The sequence below is a fragment of the Dendroctonus ponderosae genome, unplaced genomic scaffold, assembly GCF_020466585.1.
Source record: "Dendroctonus ponderosae isolate FM_Combo_2020 unplaced genomic scaffold, Dpon_F_20191213v2 Dpon_F_20191213_2, whole genome shotgun sequence".
NCBI classification, from domain to species: domain Eukaryota; kingdom Metazoa; phylum Arthropoda; class Insecta; order Coleoptera; family Curculionidae; genus Dendroctonus; species Dendroctonus ponderosae.
The window spans coordinates 12,202,387-12,222,527 of record NW_026018165.1 but is presented as its reverse complement, the minus strand read 5'-3'; positions in this window follow the sequence as shown (position 1 = coordinate 12,222,527).

Here is a 20,141-nt window from a genome sequence, read left to right as displayed (position 1 = left end):
TGCAAAAGTGCACTGGTTTTGGGAAGAAAGAAATATTGATATAAATCACTTGCTTGCACTTAATAAATCCTTTTTAGTGCAAGCAAATAGAAATGTTTGTGAAAGTGCTTTTTAAGCTTTATTTGTGGTGTACTGGACCACTGCGTCGGAATCTAGGGTGGAATTATTCCAGTTTACATACGGAAAAGTGTGGCGGATTAACGGAGAACACATTCTACGGATTAGAAAAGGCAAAATCGGTATCAAGGGGAAATTTTTCAATTTCAGAGAGATTTTGTACGGCTTTCCTTGGAAAGGATTTAGAATTTTTCAAGCCAATTGACCGTAACTGGATATGTATTTAAATCCGATTTTACTGAATGTACCTGTCTTATAAAACTTTATTGAATGGCTTTTTTACAATTAATTCCAAATCGAATTGAAGAATTAGAATCGTCCATGTGATTTTAAAGGTCATATGAATTTATTATTTTAAATGGAAATTTATTGATTTATAGCTTTTGGTACAATTATATCTAGCTTAAATTAACGACGATTAATAGTTAATTTAAACTCTAATTTCAATCCAAAATGAACTACAAATGTCCGTAAATAAAAACTATATTTTTATCCAGCTATCCAAACGTTCAACAAACCATTATAAACAACAGTGAAAATTTACATTTGTCGCATACGAAGGGCTCGGAAACTACCAGTTCAATTTTATAAGGGACTAGAGAAAACCGACCAGGTTATATTTTCTTGGGCATATTTTTGCTGGGTAGCTCCTAGCTTCAGTTTCGTATGTCATATATTTTTTCTTATTCGATATGCCAACGTTTACCTAGAAAACCAATGTTGAAGCACCTGTCCACAAGTTGATTTCTTTCCAAACTCTTCAAATGTAAAAAACCAAGTATTTTGTAGGATTTGTTAAAAATATGAAAGTTGTTATAGGACTAATTTTGAAAAACAATTCCACAGCGAAAATGTGTTCATTATAAATGGGAACTCTGGGCACAAATATGAAGTTTTTAATTTCTGATGGTTGCGCCTTCTCTCTGTAGATGGGAGTCAACTAACCAAAGTAATTTTTAAACTTGGATATGTTTAAAAATTAACCCAAATTATGTAATAAAATTTGCCTTCCAGAAGGACTAAACCATAACATCTAGAAGATGATGCAGATTTTAAATCGCTTAGTATATCTATACAAACTAATTTAACATCAAACACTAGTCAATCTCTCATGGCTGAGATAAACATTTCTTATATAAAAATTTTTAAATACTTTCAATGCATTAACGAGCTTGGAGAATACCGTATTACAGTTAGTTTTAATTATATTTTTTAACCAAAAAACAGTTTCAAGTTCAAAAACAAGAGGAGAAAACTGCACCAATTATTTTTGTTTAAATTTAAACATATGCAATCCAATGAAACAAGTAGAAACATTTAGTTTTAGCTTTGCGAGAGGCACCGCATTTATGGTATCATTCTCGATGATGGCGTTTACTCAAGAACAATGACTTTAACCTTCCTGAGAACAAATTATATTCCTACAATCCCTAACTCATTCGGGTCACGTCTGATCATACTGGCCATACAGAGCTGATATCGTTCTAAAACTAATTAATAGTGTATATTGCCCAGCACTGAAATAAGTTAAATTCCTATCACACTGACAAATTGGGGCCTAGTAGTGGGTGCCAGGTATCTGGAATTCGGCATCGGGATAAAATAAATTATATCCCATTCTGAACAGAAAACATTCTGACCAGGGACAGAGAACATGTGGTCAGGAATGTCTTCCCAACAGGCTAAGTGAAAAGGGTTGACTAATGTTTTCAGCTAACAAGATACGTTACCTAGCTTTCCGAAGAGTTTTAATTTCGGGATGTGTTGTGGTTTCGAAGGTATGCGAATGCCCTTTTCTGGTCTGCCCTCCATTTTATCTTTGCTTCAGTTCAATTTTGCTAGAAAAGAATTTCGACCTCGATGGGGGTATAATGAATAAGGGTATAGACATTAAACGCACAGAGTTTTAACCTCCAGTTGCCTTCCAATCTCTCAGGGCTTGCCTCAATAATTAGCAGATTTCCTTTAAATCATTATCATATTGGTCATATATCAAGCTTGATCCTTTAGACTTTCCACAGATAATTAGGGGTAAGTTGCGTGAAAACAGGCCTTTAAAGAGAAGTATTTAACTTGAGAATGTCTTACAATTCCAAACTAGAATTCCTTAACAAAGTCGAACCTCGTTTGTGATTATGTCGATCGTATATCCTACGGGCTGTGACGCAACCGTTCATAATAAATGGCAGTTTAGCATCATACATGTATGTTCGTGACCTATGTTTTGCTCAACAAAAGACATTAATAGAACATCACGATTCCTACAAAGCACAGGCACGAGCTTATTAATTTTATGAATTATGAGTGTCAGATATGATTCCTCTTTAAGCGAAACCTAGTAACATACTTGAAGACAATGGGATTTTAGTTCAGAGAATCCTGCATAGATAACAAGAAGATATTCAAATAATGCAATACTCGTTTATCAAAGAAAATTACTTAATTTTTTCACCGTATTTACAAGGGTAAATTGCCAATATCAATGGAGATCAATGAATTTGTTGTTACCGTAACGCTCGTGAAATCTAGCAAGTTCAAAGTTTAAAATTTTGAACAATTTCCACAATTTATTGTTTATTTGCGTTGAAAAGACTGATCTGCCATGTAGCTCAGAAAGTATAAGGGGCAACAACTGAATTGCCGAAGTCCGGTTTTATCTCGCCCTCAGCAATAGTCAATTATTTAAAAAACTACATTCTTTCCGTTCTACCCACGAGAACATTTTTTTCAATATCTTTCTTTTTGCATTAATCCAAAGATTAACAGTAAAACTGCGGTTAATAAACTTTTAATTGGATCACTCTGTATATGCGCAATTGGCTGAAACTTTATCTAATTTGAGTTGACAGTTTCGATGAAATAAATATCGTGAACATATTTTCTGAATGGTGTTCAAAAAGAAACTGTTGTTTCTTGTAAAATGTAAAGCTTTTGTCACAGTTATTTCAAATCGAGCGCTCTAGGCAATTTTGCCCATCGGATGAAGAATTAATGAAATGTCAATATTGTCAACGAAAAACTGTTCTTTATTGTCATCATTACCTTGAATTGATGTGTTTACAAATAAACATAGGAACATTTCTGTCTCAAACTCCAAACAAGTTAGTGCCTGTGTAAACACTTTATTGCACTATTCACAGGCAAGTTTTCGTATTCGGTTAATTAAGCTCCTGCTCAATTTGTACCGGTGTTCAGTACACCAGACGTTTAACGTCTGTGTTCTGTGTATCTTACATACGTGGTAGAATTGTGGTTCTTTCTCGGCATTTATTTGTTGCCTGGGAAGGGTTTTGCAATGCTCTGAGTACCCCTTGAAGGCTCTTCTGCAATTATCTCCAATACTTGTTCCTCTATGTTTGGAACCCGAGCACCTCCTGTCCTCCACCATCTTCCTAGAGCCAATCGTCCAGTGAATCAAGCCCTTTGTTGGAGTATGATCTAACAGCTTCTGCTTTGTTACTCTGGCTTTCCCAGATAACTATTGGCATATCTGCATATTCGAAATAATTGTACATTTTGTGAAAGAAGCATCAAATTAAGTCACAATTTGAAACTACTACTGCACACATTTAATTGAAAATGTATTGAATTCTGCTTCATTGGGAAGAGTGACAAATTTATAGTTCCAACAGTAAAATGCTTAATTATTTTCTGTCGCTTCAAACAGCTTTCAAAGAAGCTAATGAGAACGCAAGCAAACTACTACATAAAATGATGTTTGCCTTAAACTATTTTACCCATTTATTGATTAAGATTTCCAATACAAGTGGAAGTCGCTTTCAAGAGACTGTGACCAGGGATAACTGTTGTAATTTGGAATCGAAAAGATTGTACCAAGCTACGGGGTGGCATGAGAAATGTGAGGCAAAAAGTCTTCTACTATGGTCCTTTCTTGAGAATACAGAGAATGGCCGGGTAAAGGAAGTCGGCTCTAATCTACATACAAGGGTAAAAAGCGTTGCTCGGACGAACACTGCAAACTAGTCGCGGCCGAGGGTTGTTTTAGGCTAAGCAATCCGGCAGAGAGGTCCATTAATCTTGCCTCATCTTGTCCCCTATTGCATATTCACGTCCACACATCACGAAATCCCGGCCAGATCGGCACTTAGATATGAAAACAAGTATCGATGGTGGTTATGACTGCAAGTTATCACACAAAATTTTAAGTTATCATGCAAAGCTTGGCCATTTTTATCTTCGCCATTACTGAATCTCAGACAAACTATTAACAAAACGCAGAAACGACTTTCCAGCGAAAAATTGCAAAATTTTTTGAGACCTCGCGCAGAATGTCTGTTATCAACAACTTTAAGTACAACACAACAACACAACTCATTCTGGAATTCGTAATATTATATTGTCTGGACTTGGAATAACCAAAGAAATATTGAGGCTAGTGTGGGTATTCGAGTGCTTAACCATCGATGTAAATTTTTTTATCAAACAGATTTTTTCAACTTCTCCAGGACAGAAAACATACTAAAACCTTGCAGTTTAATAATTTTTAAGTATCAGCCCAAATTTAAACAATAAATTACCGCACATTTTTAAATTAGATATATATTTACCTGTGTATCATACACAAATCGATTTATTTCAAAATTTGAAATGCACACATCGAGTACCTCTATCACACTTTCTTCCGTCTGGATGTTGTCTCAATAAGCACCCTTAATGTACTAAAATTTTTACTTGGTACTGTTTCGGCTTTGTCGAAATATTTTGCCCACATATAATGGAATAATTAGTTAATTTAATGAAGCTGCTATCGGTAGAACTGCTGATGAAGGAAAAAACTACTGTTCCCAATTGAATAGCTGCTAATAAATGCTGAATTCCATCTATTCAGGCCTTGATATTTCTGAACATTTGGATCCAAATGGATAACCTGATCAGTTACTTATAGATAAATTTCAGACTTTTCCTATATGAAAGACTGAATATTAACTTTTCTGACCAGTATAAAATACTTATGATCGAGCGCAGCCCTTCCTAGCAGAAATGTGGTTAATATTGGAAGAAAAGATGAATAATGAAATAATGCACGTCAAGAAGTATAGCAACCTGATCCCTATTACTAATCTTTTTGGGTCAGAATTCACAAAGACTGCAGAATATTTCGTTGCATTTTATGATGATAATTAAGAAACATTATTTCTAGTGAAGAGGTGTTTTAAAAATCGGCAAACTATCAATTATTGCCATTAAAAATCCATGAGCATACTATCATTAGTCATTGAAAAAATTGTTCCACAAAACTGCGACTTCTATTTACTTTCTACTAGTCTAGTTAGAAATGTAGGCAAACTAGCAACTTTTTTTTATCTAATCTATCTCAAACGGTTAAACCGATAGTGAATGAAAAATGCTATAAACGCAGCAATGGAAAACTATAATTGCCAAAATATCGAAATGTTTGATATCGATAACCACAGCCCGTGAGTTCAAGTCCTCATGCATGCCAAGTTAAGAGTTAAGACGAAGGACGGAGAGGACACGGCCTTTCTGAGATTGGGGTCTCAAACCCGGGTTTTAGCAAACGGTCAGGGACTTTGCAGGGTTAATTAGAATAAAGGGATCTGGACTCAAAAAATTTAAATTGGTCCTCCTTAAGTCGGGGAATTAATTGATGTAAATGTTCGGACCCGCTACGCACATTGTCTTGTGTCTTCTGCTCGTTTGCGACGCCAAACTTAGTATAGTATTAATGTTGATTTTGTTTTACATCGGAAACCAACATGTTCCAATGACTGTTACAAATTTAATTTGGTCCATTAGCAACGTTATACGCTGCATCATCCAGTTTTAATTACCTACCAACATAGTAATAAGTTTATGAGCAATTGAAGACTACCGGCTAATTAAAGATGAAGGCCACAAAAGACAGTTTTTACCATTTAGCATGCAATACAGATAATATCAGATTAACAGTGACAAGGATAATGTATTTCGTATAGGTAATAATTTATTTCTTGCGAAATACGCTGTGGATCTAATCGAATATGGTGTAAAAGAATCGATTATAAAATATTAAATAAAAAGCGAAAAACTCGTATAATAATCTAATAATCTAAGTTTCTTCTAAAATACTTTTTTTAAATTTTGACGGATTCTTCAGTGAGTTTTGAGAATGTTTTATTTAGTAATTAATCTTACGCAATTTGGGATTTTGCTGTATGACCTTTTTTGTTGTGCCTGGTTTCAGTCTATTAATGATGGACAGTTCAATTCATCGCTTTGTAAATTCTTCTAGTCTTAGTGCTGTTACCTTTGCCTTTGTAAGTTGGCAATCGACATCGTTTTGCTCTCTTAGAAATTTGTGTTACGGCGTTTTGACCGTGCGTTGTAAATTAGAGTTTCCACCTTCAGTCACCTTTGCGGTTGTGTCATGGACGATCAATGTAGTGTCGTCTGCATATTGAGTTTTCTGATTTGTATACATGAATTGTTAATTTTAACTGGTTAAATAAAAAATGTGAAGGTCCATTATTAATTTTGAAAAAACGGATGGTTCGAATAGTGCGACTAATTAAAACAATATGTTGAAATTGATCCAGATTCTATGAGAAGCTGAAAAATGGTAAATGCAAATATTTACTGCGCCAAGCCAATTTGGTGGTAAGGGCGTACTTCCAGTCCAAGTTGACTTTATTTAAAAGTAATGGTTTTGAGAATAACATCGTCAGAGATTAGAAGAAATTTGTCAGATTTTAATCACTGTATGATAAGGTAAATTGATTGGACACCACTTGTTACCTTGTCTCAATATATCAATATCAATTCTTCTCACATTTCTAACGTAAGTTACTTCGTCAAAATTAAAACTTTTGAACAGATTAACTTAACAGACTTGGTGTTCGTATTACCTACAACTATAAATTGTCACAAAAATGACTAGGACCCTTTCTATATGAAGAGAATGGAGTTAGAAAAATGCTTCAGATGAGATATTAAATCAACTAAGAGATATGTTTAAATAACCACATCAAATACTGATAGTTGGTCAGATAGCTCAAAATAATTGAAACAGCTAAAAGTACAGCTAGTAACACTAGAAACATTTTAATAGTATGTACCAATGCAAACATTTGTTTGCAGCTATATGGCTATCTACAGACTTTACATATAAAGCGACTATTTTATCAGCTAACTCTATATAAGATACTAATATACACATGTCTGATGATGTATTATTTGATCATAACTATTTTCAAATCACGATATGGGAGTTTTCAACTGAGGAGATATTGGTAACTATTTATCTCAATTAATTTATTTCATCAGAGGAGTTTATATTAATGGGACCATCACAAATCCAATTGAAAAGCAATACATTTTCCAAAAAAATTAAGGTATGCTAAATAAACATTTGTTTGCAGCTATATGGCTATCTACAGTCTTTACATATAAAGCGACTATTTTATCAGCTAACTCTATATAAGATAATATACACATCTCTGATGATGTATTATTTGATCATAACTATTTTCAAATCACGATATGGGAGTTTTCCACTGATGAGATATTGGTAACTATTTATCTAAATTAATTTATTTCATCAGAGGAGTTTATATTAATGGGACCATTACAAATCCAATTGAAAAGCAATACATTTTCCAAAAAAATTAAGGTATGCTAAATAAACATTTGTTTGCAGCTCTATGGCTATCTACAGTCTTTACATATAAAGCGACTATTTTATCAGCTAACTCTATATAAGATAATAATATACACATCTCTGATGCTGTATTATTTGACCATAACTATTTTCAAATCACGATATGAGAGTTTTCAACTGAGGAGATATTGGTAACTATTTATCTCAATTAATTTATTTCATCAGAGGAGTTTATATTAATGGGACCATCACAAATCCAGTTAAACAGCAATACATTTTCAAAAAAAAAATCGAATTATGCTAAATAAAAATTTGTTGGGCGCAGATAAGGGAACAAACTTCGGAATCGAAAACGATTCAATTACGACAGCAACGAAATGATTCTGAGAGCAGCGGCATTCTTTAGCAGGTTTTGTTCGCTGACCCTCGAGAAGCTGACCTATCCCAAGGGTTGGCGAGCGGATCGGTCAGTGAAAAAATAATGGAGCCAAAGAACGAGAGCAAGCCGCCATCTCCGGCATTTTTATTGCGTACAAACAAGATTTATGAGAGCCGGAAGGTTACGGCTAAGCTCCTCGTATTTACGATAAAACTTCGCGAACGACTAACTTTCGGTGTATTCAACGACTGGAGACACCAATTTGAGTGGGTAGATGCTCATCCGAATATTATAAATATTCTTAAAGTTGCAACTGGTGAGTTTTTCACAGTTCAATAGAATTTCTTCCTGAAGTTTTGAAAGGAGTGGCTTGCAATTTCAGGGGGAGTTTGCTTAAAACTTACACTGTACCATCCGTACACTGCACAGGTACAGTAAGCTATCCGATGTTCTATATATAGAGATAGAAAGCTTAGTTATAGCTAAGCTATATTTTATAGTATTCACAAAAATACTCAAAAATATTATTTTATTGCTGAATTAAAAATAAACCAAAATCTCTTACTAACACAGTAAGTAATAAAACGTACATAAATATTTTCTAATTAATTAATAATGATGTAAACAAGTGACTATTTTCAGATGTCTCCATCTCAGGCACCATCAAGAGCGGTTTCGAAAATTGAAAACAACAAACATGTTTAGAAAAAATTGAAAATTGGAATCGCGAAACATGAACTTAAACTGGGGGTACTGGGAGTGCCTGAGATCAGCATGTCTCAGAATTTTTCCGTCCATCCTCATATATTCCTCCAGATAACATCTCCTAAACATCCTCATACATAAAACATTATTTTAGATCTCCGTAGCTAGATATTTGTATTCCCAGATATTCGAATTTGGAAGCTTCGTTCATTACGATTTTGCATCGTCTGGGTTTCCTTTGCTACTACGAGCGAATTGGTCTTAGATGTTGATATCTGCATACTGTAGGTTTCTGTCGTTGTTTTAAAGGTATGGACCAAGCGCTGTAGGTTATCTTTATTATTGGAGATCAGAATTGGGTCGTCCGCATAATAAAGAATTTTTATCTTTTCTTCCAAGCCCAAATCCGCGTTCTACCTTTTTGTATCTCCTATAATTTTGTCCATTAATAGATTGAATAATAGTGGATTTTATCTCCCTAACGTGTTCCAGATTTAATGTCTACTTCCGATGTCGATTCATCCTCGACCTTAATTTTAGTTTCGTTGTCTGAGTTGATGTCTCTTATCATCTCTACTGTACTTCCCCATAAGGCAGATTATCTAGGGCTTCTTCTAAATAATTTTGAAACAGATTCAAGTCTTGACCGGTTTTCAAATTCTGCTTGGAAAAGAAGGGACCTATTATTCATGTTCCCAAAATTCCAGTGCAGATATTACATCCGTATCTACGTTGGTGCCTTAACCCTTTGTATAAATGAGGATTTTCCTTCCGTCAAAAATGTAGATTTCTCCTGTTGAACAAAATATTCCAGGAAGCAAAATTTTTATCAGATCATATTATTTGGCAAAAAAATGTTCGTTAGTTTGACATTTTTTATCCACACTATTTTTTTTCGATACAATACTGGCCATTTAAAATCAACGTGCTGGTTGAGATTGCCAAGGTGCAGGATTCCAGACCAACTTGCGGATTGTTCGTTTCTCTGGTTGTTTCCTTTCCGAGTATTTGTTCAAGTACAGTCGCTCCCCAATACTACCAATACAAATATAATAATATATAAAAATGTGCTGTATTTGAAAATCTTCCTATTACCCTCCATTATTTACGGAGATAAAACACTTTTTTTTCGTATAGGAAATTTTGTAGTTTGTTAAAACGTATACTAATTTACTCTAGCTACATTTTTGTTTTTAAACGCAAAAATGTTCACAATGGTGTTCAGAATTTTCAGAAAACTGTTCAAAAATGAGCAAAATATAATTAAACCTTGACATATAATACATCGTTGAATTAATTGAAAACTGTTAAAAAATGAGCAAAATATAATTAAACCTTAACATGTGATAAATCGCTGAATTAATAATGATAAGATTTTTGAATTTGCTAATACACAGCCGTATTTGAAAAAAAACGAAATTGATTATGGTTTCTTGGACGCGAAATGTCGAAGTATAGAACTGATGAACGCTAACAATTTATAAAATCGAAATTCCGAAATTTCGTGTTTTTTTTTAAATAACCCAGAAAAAGACATATTAATCAAACCTTTTAAAGCTCCATGTTGTTAGCCTTCTAATTGCGCTAATTTTTCCTCATTTAACCAACATCGTATAAATTACGGGGTAAGATATCCACATACTGGCCAATTTTATCTTGGATGCAGTATATTGTCGGCAGTTAATTAGTGTTTCTGTGTCTTGCGATGATAGAAAAACTCTTTTATTGGTATGGTGTTGTAGTAAATGGTGTTTGTTTCACCTGGCCATATTTACATTTCAACTGAATATAAGTTTTGATGAAAGGTGCGAATTCTGTGAAATTAAATATAAAACGTTTTTAATTACTGTAAGACCAGATGCTTTTTAACAATTACTTATGCATTACTATAATTTTCATTAAATAAATTTGAAAATGGAATTGAGAAAGCAGGTTAATTACTAAAAGCAATTTCCTAAAACAAACCAAGAAACATATTCACTGCTAAGGAGCGATAAAGATGGCAATTATAGTTTAGTAACGTGCACGTCAATGTTGCAGAGCATGCAACACTAGGGTGTAACACTCTGCGAAACTGTCGGACATGGCCGTTTTCGAAGCATAAAATGCCAATTAGACCGATTGTTTTCCAATTTGCTTAATAGTGTGTGTGAGCTTTGTCTGAAAGGAGTAATCGGAAATGAATACACTCACTCGTGCAGTTAGTATTTCTGTATTTGTATCGAGATTTATGGCCTCGTTGCCGGTTCATTGCAGCTATGATTTGTATTTGGACATCACCAGAATTAGCCTACAGGCCAATAGTTACATTAACTAACATCCTAATGTTCCATTTTACCATGATTTGAGCAAATAATGCAATGATTCTTTTGGAAACGCATGAAAATGACGGAAAATAAAAAAACACCTGCTTTTTTTAGGAAATATTTTAAAACCAAATTATATATAATAGTAGTTATATAAAACGAAAAACGTTAGTTCCAAAAAAAAAGTTTGCCTATTTTTGAGTTTCGAATTGAAAATCATATTTGCTTATGTTTTGTAGGCAAAATCGACATACGTAATTCCATCCTATGTCCGACTACATGCTGGGAGTGCATTCCTAAGCAGGGTGTCATACAAGTTTTCTTTCATAAATTTAATACATTTTGGGGTAAAAAAATAGTTTTTTATTCGGGATGAATTTCTAAAACTAATATCACTATAGAACCACATTAACGAGTACGTTCTAAGTCATGGGTAAAGACAAGTCTACTAGAAATAGCCCCCAGAGATGTTAAAGAATGGATAATTTGCGATATCGAAATAACCGAAAATAAATGTTTTTCGGGATAAGAAGCTTCATATGTTTGACCTGTCGAATTGCACAGCAATGCTGAATTAATATGGAGATTATATCGATTAATATAAATTTTGAAACCTTTGGATATGAGTTTCAAGTTCACTTTAAAGAAACCATTGTATTAAGCTAGCTAGTGAACATGTAAAGATATCCAAAAGCTTGTTTGGCAAAATCGGTGTTATTTTCCATTCGGTCCGATCTCCGATTGCCAAACTAGACTTATTACCATTTTAATGTCTCCATTGTGCCATTCGACGTTACAATTTGCTTAACACAGTCACGAACCCAAAGCAGTATGAATATTGAAAAGGATTTATATGTTATCCAGTGGTGGAGAATAGTTTTCTAACGGTTAAGTTATATAATCTACTAACCGAGCTCATATTATAACAATATCTCAAAAATTCATCTACCTCAAATACACATAAATGGATCATCCCTGACTACAATTATATGATTTTTGTTATTTTTCCAATTTTTAAGTGAACATAGAACTTTACGAAATTTTTAACACCGATATCTGGTGGAGCCAAGGTGTGGCGGTTGCTCGGTATGGTCAATAATAGGTAAAGTTCTTTGACTGCGGTAGACAACTCCAAAAACAATAATATAGTAAAAGCAACAATACAAATGTTCCAAACAATATCATTTAACATTTAGAGACGATAAACACTACAGAATAACGAGGCTATTCAAATTAGTCAACAGTACAACGTGCCACATAATTAATGGGATCAACGCATAAGAGTTGTTACTAGGTAAATACAACCGTTTGAGCCTAAACTTCCCAGAATATACTTGTGTGAATGTTTCAGTAAAATTATTTGACTTTAGTTTTAAAGACTAGATAACTTTAATTGATCTCGTAAGGGTTGAAATATCTAACATAAAGGTTTAGTTTTTACTTGTTAATGAAAATATGTTTTGTACATGTTATGTTCGCAGCGGTTCAGGCATATTTTGCATCAGGCAAACATGACGCTGCTTTTTTCGAAGTTTCTCAAACCCCATTTGAGCCACAGAATTCGTTTTGGCATCATTGGGTAGAGAATTGAAAATTCGATTCAGTAAGAACAACATGAAATTCGAGTAGTTTTGATTCAGAAAGGAAAATTTGAAAGTCAAACACTTGTGCAAAATTTTGCCAAAATGTTTTCCGTCTCGTTTTTGCTCGTTTCTCGGAAGCAAAATAAGCAAGAACGCTCATTTTTACACAATTCCTGAGAGAACTCAACGGCCTTTTTACAAAGTAAACCATCGATAAAGAAATGTCGGAATTTTTCTCAAAAAAGTCTTGATTTCGGGAAGTAGTAGATTTCCGTGTTTGTTTTTTTGATCGTCGATTTTGCAAAATCGACTCAAACATAACGCTGCTTTTTTCGAAGTATTGGCATCGTTGTCTAGAGAATTGAAAATCGATTCAGTCATAACAATATGAGTGAGGAAATTCGAGGAGTTTTGATCCAGAAAGCAAAATTTTAAATAATATACATTGAGCAGAGGCGGATCCAGCTTTCAAGTCAGAGGGATCATGTAGTAGAAATTCAGTCTTTTGTGTCTATGAAATTATTATTAGTCGAGATAAAGCCAGCACAAGGGGGGGAATGACCCTATGACCTCTTTGGATCGCCCTTGTGCCCACATCAGTGAGAATACAACATAAAACGTTTTTAGCCATTTCATATTAAAGATGAAAACTCTCTATTTATAAAAGAATCTAAAAACTTTTATATTAAGGTGGAAAGCAGCTAATTCGGCCATTTTTTCGGTGTAAAAATATCACGAATTTTAAGTAGCAACACGCCACTGACGATCTAGTTTATTATACTTGCAAAACGGAAAAATATTGAACCTAACTTTAAATGTTAGGCGATAACTATAGCCCTCGAAGATGGTATAACTAATTTAGAAATTTACATCATGTCGTGTAAACAAGTGAAACTTGATTCGTTTCGATATTTGATGGTCCCAAATCATGTAAAATTTTTATTTAGTTAACTATTACAGTTAACTGCCTAACAAACAACATCTGGTTATCCTTAAGCTGCGGTTTTTTCCTCTCCATCAGGCAAGGAGTCGAGAATGAGGAAAACTCATCCACTGATTTACGAGACCAAGAAGCTAGTTGTTTCATTACTCACCGTTACCCTCACATGTTCTTTCTCAACAAACCACCACTTGCTTGCTTCTCGTATAGCGCCTTGATATTGCCAAATTCAATACGAAAACAAAATATCTATCCATTATGCCCAAAAATTTACTGAAGAAAGTGCCGAAAGGTCTAAAGCGAAGGTTAACGAACTAACAATGGTGTGCTGCATGCACGCGACTCTTTAAAAACTAAATAAAGCCATATTGAAAAAGTTTATAAAACCTTGAATAACATTAAAAGATAATCGGGCAGTGTATTAAATTAGTTGGAACACAGTGGGTTACGTAGTAACCCAGTCTAAAAATTTTAATACGTGAACGTCTACTGTTCAGCTAATTCGAAAGCTGTAATTTTTAGTTTATTAATTAATTAGTTGACTAATTAAATAAGCGTAATTTTTTTAATGGTTTTTGCTTCCTTCTAAAATGTATTACATGTTTTATAGAGAGTAAACAAATTTTGCTTCATTTATTACTTCCCTAAATGTTAAATAACATTTGTATTTGAAACAGTTTTAATGTAGACATGATATATCTTTTAAATCACATCATCCCTCTTTTAGTAATTGGCGTATAATTCTCGCTCTTTTAAATATAGAGCATTTTATGTAACTTTTCAACTTTTTGACGTCCTTTTGATACGTTAGTTATCATCGGAATGAAAGTAACCATTTTTATCAACAGAATATTCAGCTTTGCCATAATGCTAATGAATAAATTATTAAGTTATATATAAAGAAACAGTAATTAACTATATCGACTATGTGATGATTCAATAATTAAAATGTCAGACATGAAGAACTAAACACTTAGTGAAATTATCATTACTGATTGACAAATTAATTCCAGTTCAAAACAAATGCATATTTGAATTGCAATAAAACGCCGTGTTGTTTAATTGGCTTCTGGTCGTCGACACAATGATGAAAACATTATTTTCAATGAAGAGAAAACAGCGTATTATGACAGAGCTTTTTCATTCGAATTGCACCTAATTCTCCATACTTTAATTCCTAGCGTTAATTAATTATTTTCACTGTTAACGAATACAGTCAGCCGTTCTTTAACCACAATCTGACAACAGTTCCCATACTGACAAAAACAGATCTGACTTATATTTGCTAAATGCACAGTAATTTAGGATCGATTAAATAATTTAATGAGTTTTGTTTGTTTAAAGATTTCATAAAAATATATCAGGACCAAACCGCAAATTAAAAGTCACAAATTTGAACGCCTTCTCCGATTAACCACACTTTAAATAAACCGTTTGTTTTGTGAGATGTAAAAATTAACCGTGGATTTAGGAACGACTGTTTTTTTCTTGACAAATTTTATGAATGTATTGTGAATTATTTGGTAACCGACAAAAAGAGCGCGATCGATTCGAAGAACTAGTACCTAGTTTGACTAAAAAGGCTGGGAACCAAGATTTGTAGTAATAATTTACCGCAAAAACATACGGACAGAAACCGAAAGTTGATACAAGAATAAAATCTGTATTATTGAATGAACTATAGTTTCCACGGTTGATTTCGCAATTTCTATTACACTTTTGCAAAACGTATTTGGCGGATATTGCATTTTCATCTTATATCATTAATGAATAAAGTTTCAAACTATAAATTGAATGTTTTTTATGTATCTTTCTTTATACAATGGTAGAGTTATTATTGTTTAACTATCTCACGTCAACAGCAAAATTAAACTATCTGCTTCATATGTAAATTTACATATATGTAATTGCTTCAGTGATAAAAATAGAAAGTAGAAAGAGATTAGAGACTGTGTTACTCAAAGACAATGTTAGACTGTGGGATAAAAACAGTTTTATTTTGTCAAGCATTCGTACATGCAAAAACATAAAATCTGCCTCTCCAAATAAAACTAAAATTTCTAAATAATTCCAGTTGTATTTATAATGAAATTACCAAGATCTAAATGGATTGAGCTCTTACATTGTTTGTTACTTATATTGCTTGTTTATCGTATGACGAAACTTGCTTATTTTTATTAGAAGTACTACTATTGCCACATTTGCGCAACTAATTAATATTATTTAGTCACATTCAATAAATGAGAACCTCAAGATGAATAGCGCGAAATAGTTGTTGTTTTCTACACGGCTGCAAATATTTCTTAAGTACGCGCCGTTAAATCAATTTAATTGTCGCAATGACTACCCGTATTTAAAAAATATTAATTTTGGTACTTCAAATGTAGCGCGTTTCGGATATAAAACTACAGAAAATATTTTAGTGCCTCAAAAAACAAACATACCTAGACGTTTGTGTCTTTCTACAACTCACATCATAAGGTATACTAAAACTGTGTTTTCCTCCAGCGAAGTTGAGTGCTACAGTGGGGATGATGTGATACGTGCTTATTATTAATATTGAAAAAACTATTCAGAAAAAGTTCCTGCTTTTATGTCTACCCCAAAGTAATGTAGCTTTTAAGTTTCAATAACTGTTGTTACCAGAACTTCGGTACTTTCAAACATGATAATATAGTAGGGGAGGCAGCGACATAAATTTCCGGGTCATTTTCTCCAGCTTTATTTTTTGAGCATGAGTTATGCATATGATATGGAACTCCAATATGAACATCTTGAGATCCACGTTTTTCCAAACAAAAATTTATTTAGTATCAATGTCCATGGCCATTATTCTCAATCCAACCCATATTAAACCTGCTTATGCTTTATGTTCGTCTAATTATTACTTTTAACTCAAAATAAGGCAATTCCACAAATTAAAACTGAATGTTTATTGCATTTTAGTCAATCAAATATTTTCCGAACCATCTTCGTAAATCCAAAGAACCAAATGTTTTGTAGTTACAAAATAAGAAAAAAAACAGAAAATAGTTTCCAAACAACGAAGTTACATGTTGTTTCAAATTTGATATTTACTTAGGGGCAAGCACTTTTCGTGCAATACAAATTTTCTGGGAACTGCAAATTGTCTGCAAAATATTTGGTTGGTATTACGTCGTCGTTACAGACAGTTTAACACCTGGAAGGATTAACTAAAGCCAGTAAGAATATACTAATAACTAAAGTTGCGGTTTTCAGAATAAATTCGGCATAGTCACGTTTTCACTCATTAATTGATTGCTTCAAAAGTCGGTAGGCAAAAAACAATCTACTTAGCGTTATATCAATAAAATATTAATTAATGATAGTTTACGATCAGACGTTATAACTTGTTTAGTCTTAAGTGGTACAAAGTCATCCTTAGAACTCATTACCTTCGGATTGTTTTTTTCTTCTAATTAGATTTCTTTAAACCAGCGAATAGTACAATAACTAATAACAGTTAAAATAGCAATCTTCCATGGTATGATAATACAGGCAATTTTGAAAAATGTCCGTTTCTAAACTAGGTATATGCAACTCACAATATTATGTCGAGGTTCCTGCTAGCTTTTAGTGAAACTGCCTGAATGTGACGCATGAAAAATAATCTCAAAATCATTTCCTGTTTGCATGTAGATGATCCTCCAGAAATATTTTTGGTGTATATTCCTTTGAATGGAATAAATACTTGCTTGCGGAATACAAAGCCAAAAACTCATCCACAGAAGAAAGTTTTAAATTCTAAAAATACCTTAGCTGGCCCGCAAACCACAAATTACGTTTAGAAAGGGGCGATAGGTAAACGTTTTGCAATGTTTTGTTTGGAAAATTATTTACTTTGGAAACATTCTAAACGACCAAGGGATATTTGATGTATAATATTTATGTCGATTTATAAAATCAAAATATAAATGCGTTGTAGGTTCATACTCGTTTAATTAAAACGTTTTTGACTGACACATGAAGACAAAATCATTAAATGGAAGTCCATATTTTACGACAAATTATTGAGAACATACTCCATCATATCTAGTTTGATGACTAAGGCATTTGTATCTGAATTTCGTTAAAAATAGTTATATGTATTCTGAAAGCATATTTTCGTTTTAAAACACTTTGTCTGTGAATGAAAATACATGTTCTATAAAAGGTAGCATCAAAGTGATTAAAAATACATAGAATGTGTATTAATTCTATTAAATACACCGTCTTCGCTTCGTAGTTGACTTCGGTTTCTTGATGCGTAAAATTGTTGAAGGTTTTTCGTGCGATATGCGAATGGGACGTTAGTGAATCGTCCGAAAAATTACTTTTTGTGAAGATTTTGCCAAAAATTTCGGTTATTCATCATTACACTTATTAATTGACCATAAACTTCCATTATCCGATCAAGATCCTATACAAGTACCTAACTGTTGTGAAAGGCATATTTCGTTCGCATTGATTTTCTTTTTTTACCATATTTGTCAGCTGGATGCTCTGGTATAGAATTGATATTGTCGCTTTTGTTAAAAATAATTCCAATTATAGGAACATCACCACATTATCCTTTTTTACTTGGGAATTTACGTTCATCAGCCGGGGCAGGATGGACGATAGGATCAGCCACAAACAGAGGCATTTATTTGAGTTTAATTACCTATTTCTTTATACAGGGTGTCCCGTAAGCACATGATTAAAGAAGTACTGCGACATTCTTTGGCTTCACACAGACAATCTGGTCCAACTTTTATTAAGAGAAAAATCGTGGCACTACAAATTGATGGTCAACTTTATTTAAAAATTGTGGTTTCTGAATATAGGGAGAATGATCAGAAGGATTTTAACGAAATTAGCAAGCAGTCGAGTTCATCCGTTTCGGACAGGTGGCAAGTTTTTGAGTGCCTTGGTTCAAAAACTACCAGAACTTTTTAATTCTTGGTTGAAGTCAGCTCGAGTTTTTTTAGTTAATGCTCTTGAGCGATCAAATTTGGTCTAAAGTGTGCATCATATGAGAAAGTTTCTTATCATTGATTATTATAAAAACTTTATAAAAATGGTCTATAGTATAGAGGTTAGTTCTCAGTGTTATTTGTTTCAAAACGTGTTAATACTAAACTGTCCTAATCTTTTAAAAAAAGGAAAATTTAATTAACGAAAATGTATAGCATTGTCATTTTCAGTTTTTAGAAAAGACTGCATAACAAGGAATCCCCACTTTTGTAAAGTTCTCAACTGGTATGATCAACTCTATGATCGATAAACCTGACTGATGGAGAAATTGATAAATTTGTTGAAGATGGTTATGTGCGGCGTTTTGATGTTTATAACTTTTTTGCGTGCAGAAGGTGTAAAAGATAAGTTTTCTATGCATGAAGTTGGAGGAAAGAAAAGCAAAACCGCGTACAGAACACGCTCTAAGTGTTACCTAAAAATTAATACCAAATTGAGTGCCAGCCAACTCAAAAAAATCTTCAGATAGCAAAAGTAGAATAAGTTGTGTTATATTCGCATGCTTTAGCTCCGAGAATTTGTGACAGCACTTTCCAGCGACTCCACGGTCCACGGATCTACAATAAAGTATTTTGTAGGAATTTTGACTAAAAATAAGCCAAAACTAGAAATTCGTTTCTTAACCATCTAGCTTGATGGTTGATGGGTTTTGAACCCTCCAACATCAAAGTTGGAAAACGTTTACTTGCAAAGTATGCTTCTTAAGAAACACTGTTTTTATTTGAAAGTTCATCCTTGAAGGTTTCTCAATCCCTTGTATTAAAAACCAGCCTCAATCCCTTGTATCGAAAAGTAATACATTATTACAGAAGTCGCATCGTATAGTTGAGCTAACATAATAATAATTTGTTATTTATTTAATTTCTATAAATTATTTTCCACTCACAACGTTGTCAAAAAAAAAAGTCAAAATTATTTAGATTTCAACAGCATTTTTCTGATGTACCTGGTGACAGTGTTTCCAGATATTTCACAATTGAGGCGATGATCTGCAGACCGCAGTTTTTTAAATATTTTGCAGACTGAGTTTGACTGTGAAAATTGCCATAATAAACTACTAAACAAGCTTTCTTACAAAAACTATGTTTAAAAAATCACATAGCAGTTTCTGTTGGTTTAGCATGTTCCTTTTTATTTGTTTCATTTTCAAATAATAAAGCATGAGAAACTTTACAAACTGAATGTTTGGCAAGATCTCTGGCAAACCTATGCTGCAAACATCGTTATTGTAGAATTGTTTATTTCTTAACTGGCTGTTGTATCAGTAACCGATTTTTGTAGGTAAAATGTAGATATCACCCAATGTCCAATGTCTCCTTTGATTTTCCAACACTTTCGAAACGTATTTTTCGTCGATTCATGAAAATCATATTAACGACTTAACATCCATGATTTATTGAAGGCGAGTGGACAAGAATTGGAAATGTAAAGAATGAGCATTTTTGATATTGAGATAACAAAACAAAACATGGAGGGA